Source organism: Mobula birostris, chromosome 28, assembly GCF_030028105.1.
Source record: "Mobula birostris isolate sMobBir1 chromosome 28, sMobBir1.hap1, whole genome shotgun sequence".
Lineage (NCBI taxonomy): Eukaryota > Metazoa > Chordata > Chondrichthyes > Myliobatiformes > Myliobatidae > Mobula > Mobula birostris.
In genome coordinates this window covers 15,847,256-15,862,212 of record NC_092397.1, presented here as the reverse complement: position 1 = coordinate 15,862,212, position 14,957 = coordinate 15,847,256, and the positions used below count along the sequence as shown (strand labels likewise).

Here is a 14,957-nt window from a genome sequence, read left to right as displayed (position 1 = left end):
ATATGACTGGCCTCTAACTGTCCTTAAGATAAGTATTTTAAACCGTCTAGGTTTTAGTTCAAAATCATACTGACACGAGCACATTGCATGACATTATATTGCTTTTGTATTCGTGCAAAACCATGCAATGCACGTTGGTGTTAATGAAATATGCAATGATTTCAGAGCGATTTGTTCACAAATTCACTTCTGCGCCATGCACCTATACAATCAAAAGGAGAGCGCACGTACCTTTGTGTGATTTCTTTGTCTCTTAAAGAAGGAAACAAAATGGCTGCCTCTTCTTCGGCTGGGAATATAGATCTTCTACTTCACTTGTGCTTGCTTCAGGCTCACGGCGCTGGAAGAGAAGCAGCAAATGGTCAAACTCAGCAAAGTTCCAAAGCTAGAGGACATCATAGACGCTGGAAATCTTAGCAACGCACGCAAAACGCTGGAGGAGCTCAGCAGGCCAGGCAGCCTCTAGGAAAAAGAGTAAACAGTTGACGTTTCGGGCTGAAACCCTTCGACAGGACTGGAGCAAAAAGGTCCTTGATTAGTCAGGGCAGCGAAGATTATGGGGAGAAGGGTGGGGAATGCGAATTCTCCAGTCCTGCTGAAGGGTTTCCGGATGAAACGTCGACTGTACTTTTTTCCATAGATGTTGCCTGGCCTGCTGAGTTCCTTCGGCAGTTTGTGTGTGTCGCTTAAAAGTTCAAAAGCCCTGTGTCTGTACTTGCTGGAGTTTAGAGGAAGGGGAGGGGGATTCTCATTGAAACCCATCAAATGTTGAAAGGTCTAGATAAAGTGACCTTCCTAAAGTGGGGGAGTTTAGACCAGAGGGCACAGCCTCAGAATGGAAGGACGCCCCTTTTGAACGGAGATGAGGAGGAATTTCTTCAGCCAGAGGGTAGGGAATCTGTGGAACTCATCGCCACAGGCAGCTGCGGTGGCCAAGTCGTTGGGTTCATTTAAAGTGGAGGTTGTCGGGTTCTTGATTAGTCAGGGGAAAAGGCCGGCGAATGGGGTTGAGCGGGATAGTAAATCAGCCATGATGGAATGGCGGAGCAGACTCGATAGGCCGAATAGCCTAATCTACTCCTCTGTCTTATGGGTCTTCTAGTCATCATGCTTAATCTCCACTTCAGCTATTAACTTAGTTACTGAATGAGCACTAGGCCCAGGCAGAAACTCCGACAGGTACAATGAGTTCAGTAGTTAGCCTTTCAACACGAAGGCCGAATCATCTTTAAAATAGTATTAAGATTAGTTTTACTTATAATGTACACATCATAACATACAGTGAGATATGTTATTTACACCAACGACCGACACAGCCCGAGAGCATGCTGGGGTGGGGCAGCCCACAAGTGTTTCCACATACTCTGGCGCCAACATAGCTTGCCCACTGCTCGCAAGACAGTACTGTGTAAAAGCCTTGAACACACGTACAGCTAGGGGGCCTGAGGCTTTCGTATTCGTCAACGTGGAGTGGGGAGTGCCTCTATCAATCCGGCGGGAGCAAAGGATGCTGGGAATGGCGGAGGGTGGAGCGCCAGGGGCTGGGGGTGGCACGCCCGGCCCTGAGACACCGGGCAGGGTCATTTGATTCCAAACCACTGATCATTACAGAATGTCTCCCTGGTGCTTCCCCTTTTCCCAACCCTAATTCCTCTCTCCCCACCCCCTTCCCACTCCTAGTCCACAATAGAGACCCATATCAGAATCAGATTTATCATCACTCACGTGTCATGAAATTTGTTTTCTTTTGTGGCAGCGCTACAGTGCAATACATAAAATTACTACAGTACTCTGCAAAAGTACAGCTAAGACCGGAAGGGCCTGCTCCCCACTGAACCCTTTTCTTGACAGATGTTCATGTCGGAAAAGAGAATATTCAAGAACCGAATTCCCAGCGAAGCTCGCTGAGCAGCAGGGTTCTCAAAATCCTTGCCAGCTCCCCCCTTCCAGCACTCAGCGCCTGAGCAGCAAAACGCACCCCCACAGCTGGAATTCGTCCCGCACGCAAGAAAGAACCACCCCAACAATCCCACTTTGAAGGAGAATGAACCTCTCGCTGTTCTGAGACATAAGAGGCTGTGTTTTGACAGCTGCGGAGGAAGTATGGCCTTCTGAGGGCTGAACCGCTGATCAGCTAGTGATTCCTTCATAAATCACAGCAGATCCGGGCCAGTCTCATTGATGAAGCTGCTTTAATCTGATTAAAACATCCACAGACAATCTTTAAACAACTTGTTGGGAGTTTACAATCTCTCACCCTGATATAGCTAAAACAATCTATGTGTTTGTTTATTGAGATACAGGCTCTCCCGGTCCTTCAAACTCTCGATTTAACCGTAGCCTAATCATGAGACACAGACCAATTGATAGCCTTTGGACTGCAAGAGGAAACCCTCATAGTCACAGGGGAGAACATACAACATATAACCATGATCCTTACAGGCAGTGACGGGAATTGAACCCTGAGCCGCTGGCACTCTAAGCCAGTGTGCTAACCACTACCCTACCGTGCCATGCCACAGAAGTTTTATTCCAGGGTGATCGGCTAAGACCAGGGAGCACAACTTTAAAGTACGCTTGTGAGAGTAAGAGCTCGGCACGGACTAGAAAGGCCGAGATGGCCTGTTTCCGTGCTGTAATTGTTATATGGTTATAGTATAGGGGGGATATCAGAGGTAGTTTTTTTTTTCCAATCACAGAGAGCGGTGGGTGTGTGGAACGTCCTGTCAGGGGTGGTGGTAGAGGCAGATACATCAGGGACATTTAAGAAAGTCTTAGGTGCGTGAATGGCAGGAAGTTGGAGCGCTGTGTCGGGGGGAAGGGTGAGATTGATCTGAGCATAGGTTAAAAAAAAAATCGGCATAAAATCAAGGCCTGTAGCCTCACTCATTCGTTCAATTCATTCGTCTCACCCCTGTCCTGTGAGTTTTGCAACCATCCACATCTGGAGGAGGTATCCTGGCGGTCAGTGGCAAAATTGTCCATTCGTATCAGGGGTGAGGAGGAGGAATTTCTTTTGTCAGAGGGTTGCGAATCTGAAATTCATTGCCAAGTTGTTGGGTATATTTAAAACGGAGCTTGATAGGTTCTTGATTAGTCAGGGTGTCAAAGGTTACAGGGACAAGGCAGGAGAATGGGGGTTGAGAGGGGTAATAAATCAGCCATGATGGGATAGCAGAGCAGACTCGATGGGCTGAATGGCCTAATTCTGCTCCTATATCTTACGGTCTTATCTACAAGGAGGCTTGTGTACATCCCTTGTCATCTTTGCCTGTAAGCTCGCTAGGAGAAGTAAAGGAAAGAAAACAAGAATTCACCGACGAAGGAATTTGCTCACACAGACCAGGAATTATTCGCCATTCCCACTCTCGATCACTAAGCAGAAACACGAACAGGACCCGTAATGCGCCCCGGGGCGGAGGGGCGGACAGGGACATATCACTGTGGACACTACCTGGCCAACAAACTGGCTTTCCCGGAAAGCACCTTAGGGCTATCAAAACGAGAACCTTGCACCGCCTTAGAAGTTTCTTCCCAGAGGAGGTGTCACCTGATCGACCATTTTAGTCAGCCCTCTATCTCTTACCCACGTCTCTGCACTGTAAACACTTCAAACCACTTTCTGTAACGCTGTTTACATTGTAAATTCATGCTGAAATGTATGTATTTATAGGCATTTTATTCCATATCTGGATTTTAACCCCTAACTTTACTTTCCATATAATTCTTTACAATTGTGGAATGTTGTTTCTCGACACCCTAACCAACACATGGCAGCAAATTCCTAACACATATAAAAGGTGCAGTACAGCGGGAAGAAAGCTGAATAAATGATGCTGCAGTCCTCAGTCGGGAGGGCATTGGCGTGGCCTTCCACGGAGGGAAAAGCGCGGTCGACGTTACGGGTCGAGACCCCTCATCTAGAGATTTTGGCTGGCTCACCCCGCCCTCCCGCACCCCTCCCTGCAGGCAAACACGGTACCAGCAGTCACCGTCTGAGGCTGTTTGTGAGCACAGCCGGCTGAGGTATGAAAGAGGACTTCCTGTGGACCAAGGAGCGAAGGAGGTAGTGAATGGAAATCCTTCAAATATTCAAAGAGAGAGTCAGCAAGCTCCAAAATAAATACGTACAGGCAGGCCAGCCAGAACCGTGGCCCCAGTGACTTTAGGAATGAGGCGAGGGTATTTTTTTTGAAAACTTGCAGCAAGTGGGAGTGGTCGCCCTGATACACCTAGTTACCTCTGTTTGTTTTTTCTGTGTCAGTCTTGGCTGAGTAGAGCAGTCACTGGTGAGTCAGGAAAGAAGGGTTCACATCCTATACCAGAGACTAAAACACCCAGCAGAGTGCTGAAGCAGCGTCAGTTATTTATTGCAACGCAGGCAAGGTCACCGCCCAGCACTCCCACCTTTCCCCCCCCCCCCCCCGATTTAATCCCAGCCTGGCCACGGGACAATTTCCCAACAACCGGTACGTCGTTGGACTGTGGGAGGAAACCCACGCGGTCACGGGGAGAACGTACAGACTCCTTACAGTGGCAGGAACCGAACCTGGGTTGCCGGTACCATAAAGCATCATGCTGGCCGCTCGGCCACCGCGCCACGCCCCATGACGCTTCCAGGTACCAGGCCAACGAAAAGACGGCAGAAGAATCTCTCGGCGCACAACCAAATTCTTTGGCTGTTGAAGACTTGGAAGTGCCCAAGAAGGGTGTGATGAGAAGCTACATCGATTAAATGCTATTTATTAAGCAGGGTTCGCTTGCTCAGTCTTGCCCGATTCCCCGACTGCCTTTGTTTGTGAAGCCCACTACAGAGCACATTCCAACAACATGACAGAGGCATTACAGAGCTTTAGCTTTACATCTGAGGCTTATCTCCGTGGATCATTAAAACTATACCAGCTGTAAAGGCCTGTTCCCTTTGTAATCTTGCAATGCCTCCCAGTACAACATGTGCAGTAACTGTGAGGTAATGTTACGACTATATAAGACCTTGGTCAGACCCCACTTGGAGTACTGTGCTCAGTTCTGGTCGCCTCACTACAGGAAGGATGTGGATACTATAGAGAGAGTGCAGAGGAGATTTACAAGGACGTTGCCTGGATTGGAGGGAGTACCTTATGAGAATAGGTTGAGCGAACTTGGCCTCTTCTCCTTGGAGCGACGGGTGACCTGATAGGGGTGTATAAAATGATGAGGCATTGATCATGTGGATAGCCAGAAGCTTTTCCCCCAGGGCTGAAATGGCTAACACGAGGGGGCACAGTTTTAAGGTGCTTGGGGTAAGTTTTTCACACAGAGGGTGGTGGGTGTGTCAAATGCACTGCCGGCGGCGGTGGAAGTGGACACTATAGGGTCTTTCAAGAGACTTTTAGATAGGTACATGGAGCTTAGAAAAACAATTTATTGCTCATCCCTTCTTGAACCTGAGGTGTAGGGACACCCACAGCGCTGTTAGGGAGGGGAATTCCATGATTTGGACCCAGCGACAACGAAGGAACAGCGATTGCGTTTCCGAGTCAGGACGGTGAGCGACTTGGAGGGGATCGCCAAGTGGCGGTGTTCCCGGCTATCTGCCGTTCTAGATGGTGGTGGTCGTGGGTCTGCAAGGTGCTGCCTTGATGCAGTGCATCTTGTCCATAGTACACACTGCGCAAATGTCTGTCGATGGGTTAGGCTAGGGCTAAATCGGGGGATTGCTGGCTTAGGGTTAGAAAGGGCCAGAAGGGCTTATATGCCAATAGAGTCATAGAGAAGTACAACACAGAAATTAGCCCTTTGGCCCATCTAGTCCATGCTGAACCACTGAAGCCATCTACTCCCATCAACCTGCACCAGGTCCTTAACCATCCAAGTACCTTCCAAGTATTAGTTAATACCTGCACTCTGTTTAATAAGTAGCTTATCGGATGAATCACTTTACCACACCCTTTCAAGGCATTTCCAAGTCTTAACAATGGATGTGAAATCTGAACTGTGGTAAAGAGTGAAAAGGCAGCAAGGAATAACTTTCTCTCTCTCTCTCTCTCTCTCTCTCTCTGTCTCTCTCTCCCTCCCTCCCCCTCCCCCCCCCCCGAGGGACTTTGTGGTCGCCGGCCACGATAAACCCACACTATTGTGTAAAGTGGGCGTAGGCCCAAAGGCACTATGCACACAGGGAATGGCCCCCACCTGCAGGGAAGACACAGGTTGCTCAATATCAGGGAGCTCAGCCAGGTAAAAAAAAATATATATCCCTTGGTAATCAAAGTTAAGCAGAGCAGAGATGTGGAACGCAGACCAGTGTCAACATGAAGTACATAGCAAACTGAGCGAAAAGCCCAGGCAGCAGGTGATTGACGGAGTCGAAGCACCCCTCCTCGTGACTAACCAGACTTTCTGACATCAATGCTGAGGCAAAAAGCTCCCCTCAGTCAAATTCCGTGTACCGCCGAGAGCATTTTAACTGGACGCATCACCGTCTGGTATGGGGGTGTGGTGGGGGCTACTGCACAGGATCGAAACAAGCTGCAGAGAGTTGTAAACTCAGTCAGCTCCATCACGGGCACCAGCCTCCGTAGCACCCAGGACATCTCCAAGGAGCGGTGTCTCAGAAAGGCAGCGTCCATCATTAAGGACCCCCGTCACCCAGGTCATGGCCTTCTTCTCACTGCCACCATCAGGGAGGAGGTACAGGAGCCTGAAGGCACACACTCAACGATTCAGGAACAGCTTCTTCCCCTCTGCCGTCTGATTCCTGAATGGACACTGAACCCACGAACACCATCTCAGTCGAATTCAGAAGAAACATACAAAATTTTGAAAGGGATAGGTAAGATAGAAGTAGGAAAGTTGTTTCCATTGGTGAGACTAGAACTAGGGGACATTGCCTCAAGATTCGGGGGAGAAGATTTAGGACGGAGATGAGGAGAAACTGTTTTTCCCAGAGAGTGGTGAATCTGTGTGGAATTCTCTGCCCAGGGAAGCAGTTCAGGCTTCTTCACTAAATGTATTTAAGATACAGTTAGACAGATTTTTACATAGTAGGGGAATTAAGGGTTATGGGGGAAAGGCAGGTAGATGAAGCTGTGTTTATGGACAGATCAGCCATGGCGGGGTAGGCTCGATGGGCCGGATGGCCTACTCCTGCTCCTATTTCTTATCCTCTTATGTTCTCAGTACTTCTTTTATTTCTGTTCTTGTACTACTTATTTAAGTATTTGATGTAAATATACTTAACATAATTCACAGTTTGTCTCCCTATCATTATGAATTGCATCGTACTGCTGCGGCTAAGTTAGCAAGTTTCACGACTCACGCCGGCGATATTAAACCTGATTCTGACCATGACGGCGTACCAGATGAGCACTGGTACAGGGCGATAACTTGAACCGCTGGCTTGTTTGCCGCCACTGGAGCTGTGTTTAGCCAGACGGTCGTGAGTGTAAAGTGGAAATCGTGGAGATGTTGCTGCCAGTCCAAACCAACTGGGGCTGGCAAGAGAGGACATCGAGGATCCGACTGCACGGGGGAGCTACTGAGGGCAGGGTCCTGAAGCTTACTGATTAGTCTTGAGGGGATGATACGCTGATTGCCGCGCTGCAGCCCACAAAGAGCATCCCAATCTCGGCACCTTCGCTGTCCGGATGTTCTGGGGTTGAGCGATGGGCCGGTGAAGTGGCCCCCGCCTGTGCTGCCAGGCAAACTGGGAGCGGATCCGAGCCGCTCCGCGGGCAGGAGTTGACAGGTTTGGCCGCCGACCACTCAAAAGCGTTCCACCACAGCGGATGCGAGTGCTCCCGGGCGATAGTCATCGAGGCAGCTCACTGCGTTCCCCTCAGGCACCGCGATGAGCAAGGCCCGGCCGAAGCAGGCGGGCGCCTCATACTCCTGCAGCGCGAGGTTAAAGTACACTCCAGCCAGTTGACCAGCACGGGGAACGCATGCTACAGTGCGATTTCGGCTTCCCGTACCTAACCCGCGGAGGTGAACTACAGCAGTCCCTAACTAGCTTGCAGGGCAGGGGTCAGACCTACTGCCTTGTTGGTTTGGAAGGAGGGAGGCCAAATCCTCACGTAAGATCAGCCTAGGCAGTCCACGCGTTCAATGCCGTCTACTGGACCTTCTAATTATTTGGCATGTTACCAAAAACACTCGAAGATTTATACAGATGTACCATTCTAACTGGCTGCATCACCATCCGGTATGGGGGGGGGGTGGGACTACCACACAGGATCGAAGTTGTAAACTCAGTCAGCTCCCTCACGGGCACCTGCCTCCGTAGTATCCAGGACATCTTCAAGCAGCGGTGCCTCAAAAAGGTGGCGTCCATCATTAAGGACCCCCACCACCCAGGACATGCCCCCTTCTCAACAGGGAGAAGGTACAGGAGCCTGAAGACACACACTCAGCGATTCAGGAACAGCTTCTTCCCCTCTGCCATCCGATTCCTAAATGGACATTGAACCCGTGAACACTACCTCACCACTTTTTAAAAAATGCTTTTCAACTTCCTATTTAACTATTCGATAGACACATACATACTTCCTGTAATTCAGTTTTTTTTCCTATATTTATTATGTACTTCTGCCGCAAAGTTAACAAACTTCACGACATATGCCAGAGATATTAAACCTGATTCTGATTACGAGACACTTGAATTACTCAGAAGCACAAGATAATCTGCAGATGCTGGAAATCCAGAGCAGCACACACACAAAATGCTGGAGGAAAGTCTTCTTCAGCCCTTTACCTTTTCCACCGGTCACCTCGTAGCTTCTCACTTCATCCTCTCCTCCCAACACCCCCACCTGGTCTCACCTATCACCTTCCCAGCTTGTACTCCTTCCTCTCCCCACCCCCCCGCACCCTCTTATTCTGTCTTCTGCCCCCTTCCTTTCCAGTCCTGATGAAGGGCCCCGGCCCGAAACGCTGACCGTTTATTCCCCTCCATAGATGCTGCCCGACCTGCTGAATGCGTGTTGCTTGATAATTACTTACAGGACTTCTGACGAACAAGCAAGCCAACGTTTTTAAATACCAGAGATTTAATTTGCCCGGGGTATAATCCAAAATCAAAGTAAATGTATTTCTGTCTCTCATTTCAGATCTTTGATCTGAAGGTACAGCACTGTGCAAAGAGTCTCGGGCACCCGAGACTTTTTAAAAAGTGGTTTCAGATGCCATGGCCCTGCTCTCGACATCATCGAGGCTGTCTGGGATTATCTGGAGACGCAGAAGCAAGCTAGACAGCCAACGCCTGCGGAGGTACTGTGGCAAGATCTCCAAGATGCTTGGAACAACCTAGCAGCTCATTTTTTAAAAAATAAAACTACACGACAGTGTAAAGTTTGAGGTAAAATTTATCATCGAGTACATGCACGTCACCACGCACAACCCTGAAATTCTTCTTTCTGCGGGCATTCTTAGCAAATCTATAGAACGGTAACTGTAAACAGGATCAGCCAACTGTGCAAAGGCAGATATTAAAAAAAAATCACAATAAATGCTCTTTATAGTCAATTCTTTGATATTTAGAAACTTTTCATTTGATCATTTTTGAAAGCATCTTCGCTTCATGGAGCGACACGCACAAAATGCCGGAAGAACTCAGCGGGTCAGGCAGCATCCGTGGAAATGAATAAACAGTCAATGTTTCAGGCCGAGACCCTCCGGACGAAGGAAGGGGGAGGACACCAGAATAAAAAGGTGGGGGAAGAGGGTAAGGTGACAGGTGAAGCCGGGTGGGTGGGAAAGGGCAAGGGCTGGAGAGGAAGGAATCTGATAGGAGAGGAGAGTGGACCATAGGAGAAAGGGAAGGAGGAGGGGACCCAGGGGGAAGCAATATGCAGGTGAGAAGAGATAAAAGGTCAGAGTGGGGAATGGTGGGGCGGGGCGTGAAATTCGATTACCGGAAGGAGAAATTGGCATTCATGCCATCAGGTTGGAGGCTACCCAAAATGGAATATAAGGTGTCACTCTACAGTAAACTTTTTTACATGAGCATAAGATTTTTGCACAGTACTGTCAGCTCTGCTTCTCTCCCCACAGGCATTTCAAGCACTTTCTGTTTTTATCTCAGATTTCTAGCATCTGCAGGGTTTTGTTTAGCCCTCCACAATAAAACATTCAACAGTCCTTCTCAGTCAGAGAATAAAGTAGATATCACAGGTAAATTTAAAAAAAATGGGGGAATAGATGGTGCAAGAGAGAAAAAGATCGACACCAGGGGGGAAATGAAGAGATAATTAACTTTGTTTTTGCCACTTGTCCATCCAAGCATACAGTGAACTGCATCATCTGTGTCAAAGACGAACAGTCCGAGGATTACCCTGAGGGCAACCCGCAAGCGTCGCCGTGCTTCCGATGCCAACACGTCACCGACCCTAACTGGTGCGTCTTTGGACTGTGGGAGCAAACCGGAGCACCCGGAGGAGACCCAGGCGGTCACGGGGAGAGCACACAGGCTCCTTATGGGCAGTGGCGGGAACTGGACCCCAGTCGAAAGCGTTAGACTAACACCTCAGCCACCGCGCTAAGGAGAAACACCAGCAGATGGAGAGCGAATAATAATTCAGGTAAGAATCGAGGGGGGCGAACCAGGGATGCAAAGATATGGAGAAAGAATCCATGCTGAAAAGCGACAGTGAGAGACATTATGAATATCGAAAGCCGGAAGAGAAAGTGCAGGAAGAGAGGTGGAAAAGCAGATACGGTCTTAGGACCAGAAAGTGCAAGTCAACAAAAGAAAAAATCTAGCTTAGTTAAAGACTGTCGCAAATTTCTACAGATGTACCATGGAGAGCACTCTGACTGGCTGCATCATCGCCTGATGCAGAGGCTCGAGTGGGAACAGAAGCTGCAGAGGGCTGTAGACTTAACCAGCTCCGTCACAGGCACTGGCCTCCTCAGCATCGAGGACACCTCCGAAAGCTGATGCCTCAAGAGGGTGGTGGTGTAATGTGAACAAAGTCACCGCAAAGATGCAGCTGCAGTCTTTCGTTCAGCAAAGGAAAAGGGTTGCTCGACCCAATATTACATGGCACCTTATACGCTGAAGGTCAAAGGGCAATTCTACAGTTACAATGTATTTACAATGCTTCCTGTGAATCACATGCAATCTTCACATCTCCTTCTTCGCGCCCACACCCCCAGACACCCAAAATGAATGCCAATCCGCATTCCAATTACCCGCCGACCACAGCTCCAAGAGCCTATTGACCGGCGCTGCACCTTAAATTTAACCTACAGTCCACATTCAGGTCTGAAGATTGGTTACTGAAGTTAGTGGCTGGAGTTAACATTTGCTACTACCCTTAATCCCAGAATATGCCCTGACAGGTGGCATCCATCAATACATTAATGACCCCCACCACCCAGGACGTGCCCTCTCCTCATTGCTACCATCAAAGAGGAGGTACAGGAGCCTGAAGGCACACACTCGATGACTCAGGAACAGCCTCTTCCCCTCCACCATCAGATCTCTGAACGGTCCACGAACACCACCCAACTATATTTTTGCTCTCTATTTGTATTGAAATTTTTTGGACATTTCCTGTTATAATTTATAGTATATTTTACGTCTTGCTCCGCAGAACAATGCATTTCACGGCATACAGTACATCAGTGACAATAAACTGGAGCCTGAACAAGATCTTGTTTACAAAGCATCCGGCAGCTCATCAAAGAAGCACATGGGATCTATCGTAATTGGTTTTAGGATCTCATTATTTTGATTAAGCTCGTGCGTTCTAGAAAATTGCCCACATTAGCTTCTCTTTGGGGTAACACAGAGGCCAGCTGTCAAAACAGTGATTGCAATTCTATTTTGCAATGGTCACAAGGACAACAGCAGGCTCAATGAGATAATATCATCTTTGTTAGCACTGAATACTTTGGAATTAATTGGTTTCATTCTGTCCTATATTCCCTTTCTTTCCCCCGCTCGAAACAGGAAATGTATTGCCCAGACTCGAGAATTCGACGTTTGGCACAGAGTATTCTGTCACATTTTTTCAGGTTTCGTCCTTCGAAAGTCAGGGGTCGCTCCCCAGCCCCCAGTGCCTCGTAGAGTCATAGAAAAGTACAGCACAGAAACAGGCCCTTCAGCCCATCTACTCCCAACTGCCTCCTCCCATCCATGGACCCCAGCTGTCCAGACCTCTCCTAAATGTGGAAATCGAGCTCGCACGCACCACTTGTGCTGGCAGCTCGTTCCACACTCTCACCACCCTCCGAGTGAAGAAGTTTCCCCTCGTGTCCCCCGTAATCTCTTCACCTTTCACCCTGAACCTCTGGTTGTCGCCCCGGCCAACCTCAGTGGAAAAAGCCTGCTTGCATTTACCCTACCTACACCCCTTATGATTTTGTACGCCTCTATCAAATCTCCTCTCAATCTTCTACGCTCCAAGGAATAAAGTCCTAACCTATTCAACCTTTCCTTATAACTCAGGTCCTCTAGTCCCAGCAACATCCTAGTAAATTTTCTCTGTACTCTTTCAACCTGGTTTACATCTTTCCTATAGATAAGTGACCAAAACTGCACACCACGCTCCAAATTAGGCCTCCCCAACGTCTTATACAACTTCAACATAACATTCCATCTCCTGTACTCAATACTTTTATTTATGGCCAATGTGCCAAAATTAGATTAGATTAGATTCAACTTTATTGTCATTGTGCCGAGTACTGATACAAAGCCAATGAAATGCAGTTAGCAGCTGACTAGAAATGCAAAGAATAATGTTATTTACAAAATAACTGCAAATAAAAAGTGCTACAGCACACAAATATAAAAGTACTGAGACAGTACAATATGGGTGCAATACTGCTTGGTGCTGTGATGTGAGGTTCAGCAAGGTCACAGCCTCAGGGAAGAAGCTCTTCCTGTGCCTGCTGGTGCGGGAGCGGAGGCTCCTGTAGCACCTACCGGATGGGAGGAGAGTAAAAAGTCCATGGTTAGGGTGAGATGCATCCTTGATAATGCTTTTCGCCCTGCCCAGGCAGAGTTTATGGTAGCTGTTCTCAATGGTGGGCAATTGGGTGCCGATAATCCGCTGGGCAGTTTTCACCACACGCTGGAGTGCTTTGCGGTCCAAAAGCTTTCTTTACGACCCTATCTACTCGTGCCATCACGTTCAACGAATCATGGACCTGTACTCCCAGATCCCTTTGTTCTACCGTTCGCTGTGTAAGACCTGCGTCTCTAGGAATGGCTGGGGTTTTTACAAGGAGCCCGGTGCAGCCCAGGCTCGGGTAGTGGCATTCCCGTTTTACAGCGTGTTCTTGTGTGAACAGAAAAGGCCATTTAACTGCGAAGGAAATCAGCAGGTCCGAACCCAGCACTCAGAACATTCCTGGGTGCATTCCACGCATTCTTGGGTCTGTCTGAAGCAAGCCGCAGGCAGATGTGGGTCCGGTGGGGGGGGAGGGGGCTCTCCCTTCTACACTTCCCAGCTGCACATTAGAACATAATCCCATCAACACAAAGCCCTTCTCGACTTTCCAGTCTCCAGATTGCCAGTCGTCCATAAAACAACAGGGGCTTCGAGTCTGCCCCTCCCCGTTCCTTCAGGGATGATCCCCCCTGGACCCCATTCTCCTGCCTTCGGCCCCCACATCTGATTTCCCACAGATTCACCACTCCCTGGCTGAAGAATCTTCTTAAAATTGAGATACAGCACAAATCGGCCCTTCCAGCTCTTCGAGCCGTACCGCCTGGCAATTCCTCCCCCCCAACCCCGATTTAATCCGAGCCGAATCACGGGACAATTTACAATGACCAAATTAACCTGCCAACTGGTAAGCCTTTGGACCGTGAGGAGAAACCAGAGCACGCAGAGGAAACCCACTCGGGTCACGGGGGGAGAGCGTGCAAACTCCTGACAGGCAGCGGGGGGAATTGAACCCGCGTCGCCAGTACCGTAAAGCGTCGCGCTGACCTCATCCCTGTTCCAAATGCAGACACGCATGAGGCGCTGCCCTTTGGCAGGGCAGGACTTTGTGAGTGAACGGTAGGGGCACCAAGGTTTGTGGTACAAGAATCAGAGCCATAATTCCTTGACAGTGACGCCACAGGTAGGCAGGGTCATAAAGAAAGCTTTTGGCCCATTGGCCTTCATAAAGTATTGGATACAGGTGTTGGGACGTTATGTTGAAGTTGTCTAAGACATTGGTGAGGCCTAATTTAGAGTGCTACGTGCAGTTTCGGTCACCTACCTACAGGAAAGATGTAAACAAGGTTGAAAGAGTACAGAGAAAATTTACAAGGATGTTGCCAGGACTTTGTCTCCTCAATACACAAATTTTCAAGATTCAAGTTCACATCGGAACATTTGCGCTAACAGCCAACACAGCCAAGGACGTGCTTGGGGGGGGGGGGGGGGGGGCGGGGTTGGGCAGCCCGCAAATGCCGGCAACGTGGGGAGGCCCACGCAGAGTTCCGTCTCGTGCTCGTCTCTCTGACCTCACCCGTCTCTGGCTTCGAAGGGCACATATCAGCACGAGCACGTACGCCGTGTACAACCCTGAGGTTCGTCTTCTGCACAGACAGCCGCGGAGCAAAGGGACACGGTGGAACTGGTTCAAAGAAGGGGAGAAGCATCAGACCTCCCCCCCTCAACGCGCAGAAAGAAAATCGCACGAACAGCAACAAAAAAATAGCCAGCGAGCAACGCAGGAGTTAAAACACAGAACCAAAGGGCATATTTCAGTTCAGCTCAGTATTCTGAAATATTTTCGACTTTGTGTTTCAAACTACATCCAAACCTCCTTAATCAGGCTGATCCTCTGAACCCAACCTTTAAAGGTTTCCTGCTTTTGTCTCCGACATTTCCTTCGCCTCACCTCAGGCCCTCTTTGAACCCCCACCTCAATGAGCCAAGTCGTAGCACGATCACTCGAGTTGAGTTTTGCATCCTCCTAAGGCTGGGCTTCCCAACCCTTCTCTAACCAGTGCCATTAATCCCCGGACCCTCGAG

At 48.9% G+C, this 14,957-nt stretch overlaps 1 protein-coding gene across 1 annotated transcript in view; it reads right to left on the bottom strand.

Moving 5' to 3' along the window:
* Window positions 1-14,957, bottom strand: part of LOC140189151 (neuroblast differentiation-associated protein AHNAK-like) — a 75,141-nt gene that overhangs the window by 37,134 nt on the left and 23,050 nt on the right. Inside the window, exon 2 of the mRNA XM_072245849.1 lies at window positions 232-340. The gene's annotated coding sequence lies outside the window, so the exon portion shown is untranslated. The remainder of the gene's footprint in view (window positions 1-231; window positions 341-14,957) is intronic.